This window comes from Polypterus senegalus, chromosome 14, assembly GCF_016835505.1.
Source record: "Polypterus senegalus isolate Bchr_013 chromosome 14, ASM1683550v1, whole genome shotgun sequence".
In the NCBI taxonomy this organism is placed as follows: Eukaryota; Metazoa; Chordata; class Cladistia; order Polypteriformes; family Polypteridae; genus Polypterus; species Polypterus senegalus.
In genome coordinates, this window is record NC_053167.1 from 20,812,102 (window position 1) to 20,820,327 (window position 8,226).

Sequence of the window (8,226 nt, forward strand, 5' to 3'; positions counted from 1 at the left end):
CAAGGCTGTCTCTCCAGTCTACGTGAGACCAGCTGTGACACTCCCCAAAAGGCGCTAATATCGTCAACAAAGAGCGTCTTTCTGCACTATATAAATGAAAAAAGGTAAGTTTCCTTTCTTTATACATTTTTTCCTCCAAACAAAAGCCTCCCTCTTTACACAGCAGAGGACGCTAAACTAATTTCATTTAATTAATGGTAATGCCAGTAGTGCATATTACCACACATATACAACCATATTCATGAGTTCTGCTACTTCGGAAACAAAGGACGATGTAAACCTACACTTTAAATTAAGTTCATAGACAGGCTGCGCTGGTACGTTTGTAATTTAGTGCCTGCCCATATAAGGCCGTCCGTCAGCTGGCAATCAATAGCAAACTGCCACGGGTAAATATTCAGGTGAAGGACTGTGCTTATGGAGAGGAAGATGAGATGGTCAGGGTGGTGTTTGACACAAACTCAAGCGTAAACTGCGAGAGAAAGTTTTAAGTGCCAGGACTAAGGTAACATTAAATACAGCTATGGACATAGCGCGAGATGGCACCAGCACAGCTGGGAACCGATGCATGTACACCGGCGGCTCACGTGAACTGGCGCAGTGCACAGATAAAAGCAACAGTTCCAAAGGCTGAACAAAACCGAATTACACAATTGAAAAGGCAGCCAAAAATATGGAAGCGTCCTGATACTTACAAGCATATTCATAAATCCAGCTACTGCGGAAACAAAGCACCGCGTTGGAAAAGTCAATGTCCGCTAAAGGAAGACAGTGTAAAAAACCCGTACATGCAGTGTGTCAGGTCTCAGATAAAGAAGAAGGCGAGCTGTTTATTGATGCAGTAAGAAACGAATCGATGAATGAAACCTGTCATCTTTACAACGATTGACAAACCACGGAATGTAACTTGAACACAACACATCCTACAAATACAGAACCTGATTGAAAGAAATAATGATAATCAAATCCTTGATGAGCAGCAACACTCAGTAACACTCACAAAACAAATACTGTATATTGACAGTCATGTTACGATTATTTTTAAAATGTTCCCTTTTCTTTTTCTAGCTTTTTAACACACTTTCCACTTCTCAGCTCTGATGCGGGTATATATATATATATATATATATCCCAATCTACATACTCGAATAATGGATACTTTATTCGCCATCAATGATTGTTTTGAGTAAAGCCATACTCAGTGTATTCATTAGATGAACGGTAAAAAGTAAGAGCGGGAGGATGACTCATTGAGGCATGCACGGCTGTAGTCTTGCGTCAACTCTATCTGAATTAGCGCGATCACATTTGAAAAATATATCTTTTCAAGTTCTATTTAGTCCATATGTGTCAAACTCAAGGGCCTGAGGCCACATCCGGCCCGCGTGTAATTATATCCGGCCCAGCGAGATCATTTTATATACTGTATTATTGTTATAAATGCCGGGTATATGAGGCGCTGGTAACACAATAAACTACAGATCCCATAATGCAGCGCTTCAGCTGCCTTGCCTAACACTTACGCGTTAATCAAGTCTATCTTATGATGCTGCAATTTATTGCAGCGAAGCTAGAGTTATTGCGCGCACTGAGTTTGCACGCGGCTTTGGTGACTTTGAAGAACAAAAAGTCCGTCTACATGCGGCTCGAACCTTGTGCATGTTTGGTAGCACATATCTGTGTGAGAAGCTCTTCTCAGTGATAAAGACTAACAAAACAGCACACAGGAATCAGCTCACTGATGAGCACCTGCAATCCATCCTGAGAATCTCCCACAACACAGAACCTCACACCAAACAGAAACAACTTGTGGCCAAAAGATGCCAGGCGTCCAGCTCTAAAATGACATATGAGCAAAGACAACTGAATGATTTGATTTGTTATTGCGTAAGGCGGAGTCAACCGTTTTAACAAACAGCGTATTGCACTGATCAGAGAAATAGCTGTATGTGTATATATGTATATATATATATATATATATATGTATTTTGTGTATATATGTGTGTGTATGTATGTATATATGTGTGTATATATATGTGTGTATATATATAGATATATATATAGATATATAGATATATATGATAGATATATATAGATAGATATAGATAGATAGATATAGATAGATATATATAGAGATATATATATATATATATTGATGGCTTGTGCTTGGCACAGACAGGCGGGACATCATATTTTCTCCACACACTACTTTATTTATATACACTATTTACAGAATACTGTGCTCACGTTGCACCCCCAGTGCCTTCTCGCACCGATTTCCCCAAAGTCCAGGCCCACAGTCTTTTTGGTGCCTTCCTGGCCCTCCTCAGTCCTTCCTCTTGCTCAGTCAAGCTTCCTCCCGACTTCCATCATGACTGACTGGCGGCCCTATAAATAATGCCCGGATAGAGCCCCAGGTGTTTCCGGCCTCTTCTCCTTAGCGCCCCGCGTGCGGGTGTGAACTGCTTTCCTGCGCTCTCAGCTGCCACCTGACAGTCTTCTCCCGCGGCACTTCCTGGTGTAAGCGGAGTGCGGGCTCCAGGGATAATTAGGCGCAGAGCTGCCTGGCGGTGGCCACGGGTCCCTGGGGCTGGGCTTCCATGCCCTGTGCCCAGGGCCCCTACCTAACCAGGACGGCCGCCCCCACTCTGTCTGGAGGAGACGCTTTCGCCCTCCTCCTCCTGGCCCTCAAAGCGTCCGGCGGGCTCCAGCCCCAGCCGAGGACCCGTCAGGATCCCCGGCCGAGGGCGCCGCCTGGCAGTGACCACAGGCCCCTGCAGGGCTGGGCTTCCAAGCCCTCCACCCGTGGTCTAACAGAACCAGGGCCAGGGCGCCCCTGCGTGGTGTTGGGAGGCACAAGCCCTCCTCAAATCTTCAAAGGCGTCCCGGCGGGCTCCAGCCAGCGAGCTACCGCGGTATAAACGGCATGCGCCGCCGCTGGCGCGTGGCCACGGAGCCCCTACAGAGTAGAGGCACCCATGCCCTCGACCATGGCTCCCCAGCAGGACCAGGGCCAGCCCCTAGCGGTGTGCAGGAGGCACAAGGCCCTCCTCTGTCCTCCTGGAAACGTCCGGCCGGGGACCACAGTATGTGTGTATATATATATATATATATATATATATATATATATATATATATATATATATATATCTATAGAGAGAGAGAGAGAGAGAGAGAGAGAGAGAGAGAGAGAGATCTATAGATCTATAGATATATATAGATAGATATAGATATATAGATATATATATAGATATATATATATAGATATATATATATATATATAGATAGATAGATAGATAGGATATATTATATTATATATACACACACAGTGGAACCTCGGTTTTGCGCATAATTAGTTCAGCGTGGCAATCCAAAAGCACTATATCAAGTGGATTTCCCCATAAGAAATAATGGAAACTCAGATGATTTGTTCAATAACACAAACTATTCAACTAAAAGAAGATTATACAAAATATGAGTCAAAAGTACATAAAACAATTAACTGCACTTTATCTTTAAAAAGAATCATGTTGGTGTGAGTGAGTTGATAAACTCATGGGGATTCCACCAACGGGACAACATGGAAGAGTGTCCCAAAGCAATACGTCTTCCAGCTGTAGCAGTTTACGTATAAGCTATCTAAAAGATTGCGACATGCTATGAGTGCCTGATCAATGGGTGATACAGAGAACATTATAAAGATCCCTTAAATAAATAACAAGCGCTGTTGTGTTTCAAGCTATAAAGCTTTGTAAAGTACTGAAACTTGGCTGGATGGAAGAATGGGGACTCATATTTTCCACACAATTATTTATATACACTATTTACAGAATCTGTGCTCACGGACCCCCAGCTTCGCACAAATTGCATATTTATATATTTTGTTTTTTTATTTGTTATTAAAGGCCGGGAAATTATAGGCGGTTTTTAAGCTGGAAAACAACACAAAACTACAGATCCCATAATGCAGGCTTCAGCTGCCTTGCGGAACACTTACCGTTAATCAAGTCCTATCTTAGATGCTGCAATTTATTCTGGCTAGAGTTATTGCACTGAGTTTGCACGGGGCTTGGTGACTTTGAAGAACAAAAAGTCCGCCTACATGCGGTCGAACCTTGTGCATGTTTGGTAGCACATATCTGTGTGAGAAGCTCTTCTCAGTGATAAAGACTAACAAACAGCACACAGGAATCCCCTCACTGATGAGCACCGCAATCCATCCTGAGAATCTCCAAAACCACAGAACCTCACACCAAACAGAAACAACTTGTGGCCAAAAGATGCCAGGCGTCCAGCTCTAAAATGACATATGAGAAAAAGACAACTGAATGATTTGATTTGTTATTGCCGTAAGGCGGAGTCAACTTTTTTAACAAACAGCTATTGCACTGATACTGAAATAGCTGTATTTTATGTATGTATATATATATATATATATATATAGTATTTGTGTGTATATATGTGTGTGTATGTATGTATGTATGTGTGTGTATATATGTGTGTGTATATATGTAGATATATATATAGATATATAGATATATATAGATAGATATATATAGATAGATATAGATAGATAGATATAGATAGATATATATAGAGAGATATATATATATATATATTGAACGCTCGGCCCGACAGGAGGACATCATATTTTCTCCACACATTTATTTATATACACTATTTACAGAATACTGTGCTCCGGTAACCCCCAGTGCCTTCTGCACCGATTTCCCAAAGTCCAGGCCCACAGTCTTTTGGTGCCTTCCTGGCCTCCTCAGTCCTTCCTCTTGCTCAGTCCGCTTCCTCCCGACTTCATCAACTGACTGGAGGGGCCCTTAAATAATGCCCGGAAAGAGCCCCAGGTGTTTCCGGCCTCTTTCCAGCACGCCCAGCGTGGCGAGTGTCGCTGCTTTCCTGGCTCCCCCAGGCCACACAAAATCTTCCCCGGCACTTCCTGGTGTAAACGGAAATGCCCGGGCTCCGGATAATTAGGGGAAAGGGGTGCCTGGCGGTGGCCACGGGTCCCTACAGGGCTGGGCTTCCGCCCTGTACCCGAGGCCCCTACCTAACCAGGACGGAGCCCCCCCTCTGTCTGGGGGGAGGCACTCGCCTCCTCTGGCCCTCCAAGCCCGGCCGGGCTCCAGCCCCAGCCGAGGACCGTCACGGTACACCGTGCATCGGCCCCTGGCAGTGACCACAGGCCCCTACAGGCTGGGCTCCAAGCCCTCCACCCGTGGTCCCAACAGAACCAGGGCCGGCCCCTGCGGGGGTGGAGGAGGCACAAGCCCTCCTCAAATCTTCCAAGGCGCCCGGCGGGCTCCAGCCAGCTGACCGGTATAAACCGGGATCAGGCGCCGCTGGCCGGTGGGCCCCGGGCCCCCACAGGTAGGCTTCCATGCCTCGACCGTGGCTCCCAACAGGACCAGGCGGGCCCCTGCGGGGTGGAGGAGGCAAGCCCCCCTCGCCCCTCCTAAACCGGCCGGGGACCAAGTATGTGTATAGATCTATAGATATATATATATAGATATATATATATAGATATATATATATATAGATATATATATATAGATATAGATATATAGATATATATATATAATATATATATATAGATATATATATATATATATAGATAGATAGATAGATAGGATATGTTATATTATATATACACACACAGTGGAACCTCGGTTTGCACGCATAATTCGTTCCGAAAACGTGCTTGCAATCCAAAGCACTCGTATATCAAAGTGGATTTCCCCATAAGAAATAATGGAAACTCAGATGATTTGTTCAATAACCCAAAACTATTCATATAAAAATGATTAATACAAAATATGAAGTAAAAATACATAAAACAAATTAACCTGCACTTTATCTTTAAAAAGAATCATGGCTGGTGTGAGTGAGTTGATAAACTCATGTGGGATTCCACCCAACGGGACAACATGCGGAAGAGTGTCCCAAAGCAATCACAGTCTCCCAGCGCTGTAGCAGTTTGCCGTATAAGCGCATCTAAAAAGATTGCAGACATGCTATAAGTGCCTGCCATCAATGGGTGATACAAGGAACATTATAAAGATCCCGTTACAATAAATAACAGCGCTGTTGCTGTTTCAAGCTGAATAAAGCTGGTGTTGTTAAAGTACTGAAACTCGGCTTCGTGATTTGGGGCGCAAGATGGGGACTCGCACTTCACAGCACAAACATAGTCACAGTGCTGTAGTAAACAGTATCTCCGTCATCGGATGTTGACTATATGAGTGAGGCACACAGACTCAGACGGAGAATAGGTGATGTTTGCCCACAAGAGAAGAGAACAGAAGAGAAGAGAGAGAGACGCTGGGGCAAGCGAGATAAGGAGAAAGAGAGACAAGGGAGATAAAGAGAGAGAGAGACGGAGTGAGAGAGATAAGAAGAGAGAGAGACGCTTGAGAAAGAGAGAACCATCAGCTCAGTTGTGATCACATGACGCTCAGCAGACAAAGTGTATCCATACTACTTGTATTGCAAGACATCGCATCTCGTTTATCAAGTCAAAATTTATTAAAAAATTTTGCTCGTCTTGCAAAACTCGGAAACCAAGTTACTGGTAAACCGAGGTTCCACTGTGTGTGTATATATATAAATATATATATATATACTGAATCCTGGTTATCAAATGAGAACGCCATCAACAGACACTTGGACATAAATCTAGCATATGCAAACTTAAGAATAAGTTATCTATACTAATAAAAGGCAAAGTCCTCACTGACTGACTGACTTACTGACTCATCACTAATTCTCCAAGTTCCCGTGTGGGTAGAAGGCTGAAATTTGGCAGGCTCATTCCTTACAGCTTCCTTCAAAAGTTGGGCAGGTTTCATTTCGAAATTCTACGCGTAATGGTCATAACTGGAAGCTATTTTTCTCCATGTACTGTAATGGAGTTGAGCTGGATGGCCGTGGGGGGCGGAGTTTCGTGTGAAATCACGCCTCCCACGTAATCACGTGAACTGACTATCAACGCAGTACGAAGAAAACCAGGAAGCATGCATTATATAATTAAGAAGGCAGCGAAACAATAAGAAGCGTACCACTGACATTTACAACCATATTCATGAGTGCTGCTACTTCGGAAACAAAGCACAGTGTAAACTTAAAGTTTAAATTAAGTTCATAGACAACCTGCCACTGGTGTTTGTCATGCCCACGGTACTGCGGGATACAAGTTTAATCAGAGGACGCAGGATATAAACGAGAGTTTTGATCACTTTGTAACTAAGTTAAAATTAAAGGTGAAGGGCTGTGCTTATGCAAATTCCGAGAGACTGTTTTTGTGGGGGATTGACAGTTAAGGCGGGTGGGGGAGTCACGTCATGAACTCCCCTCCTATTCACCTTATGTATATATATGTATATATATATATATATATATATATATATATATATATCTATCTATCTATACTAATAAAAGGCAAAACCCTCACTCACTCACTCCACTCACTCACTCACTCACTGACTCATCCAACTTCTCCAACGTGTGGGTGGAAGGCTGAAATTTGGCAGGTTCATTCCTTACAGCTTCCTTACAAAAGTTGGGCAGGTTTTATATCGAAATTCTATGCGTAATGGTCATAACTGGAAGCAGTTTTTCTCCATTTACTGTAATGGAGATGAGCTTCAACGCCGTGGGGAGTTTCGTGTGACATCATCACGCCTCCGTAATCACGCGGTACATAGAAAACCAGGAAGACCTCAAAAAGCGCTCAAGAAAACATGCATTATATAATTGAGAAGGCAGCGAAACAATAAGAAGCGGCAAGTGACATATACAACCATATTCATGAGTTCTGCTACTTGAAAAAAGCACAATGTAAACCTACACTTTAAATTAAGTTCATAGACAGGCTGCGCTGGCGTTTGTAATTTAGTGCCTGCCCATATAAGGCCGTCCGTCAGCGGCAATCAATAGCAAACTGCCACGGGTAAATATTCACGGGTGAAGGACTGTGCTTATGGAGAGGAAGATGAGATGGTCAGGGTGGTGTTTGACACAAACTCAGCTGAAACTGCGAGAGAAAGTTTTAAGTGCCAGGACTAAGGTAACATTAAATACAGCTATGGACATATGCGAGATGGCACCAGCACAGCTGGGAACCTTGGTGCATGTACGCAGAGTGGCTCCACGTGAACTGGCGCAGTGCACAGATAAAAGCAACAGTTCCAAAGGCTGAACAAAACCAGAATT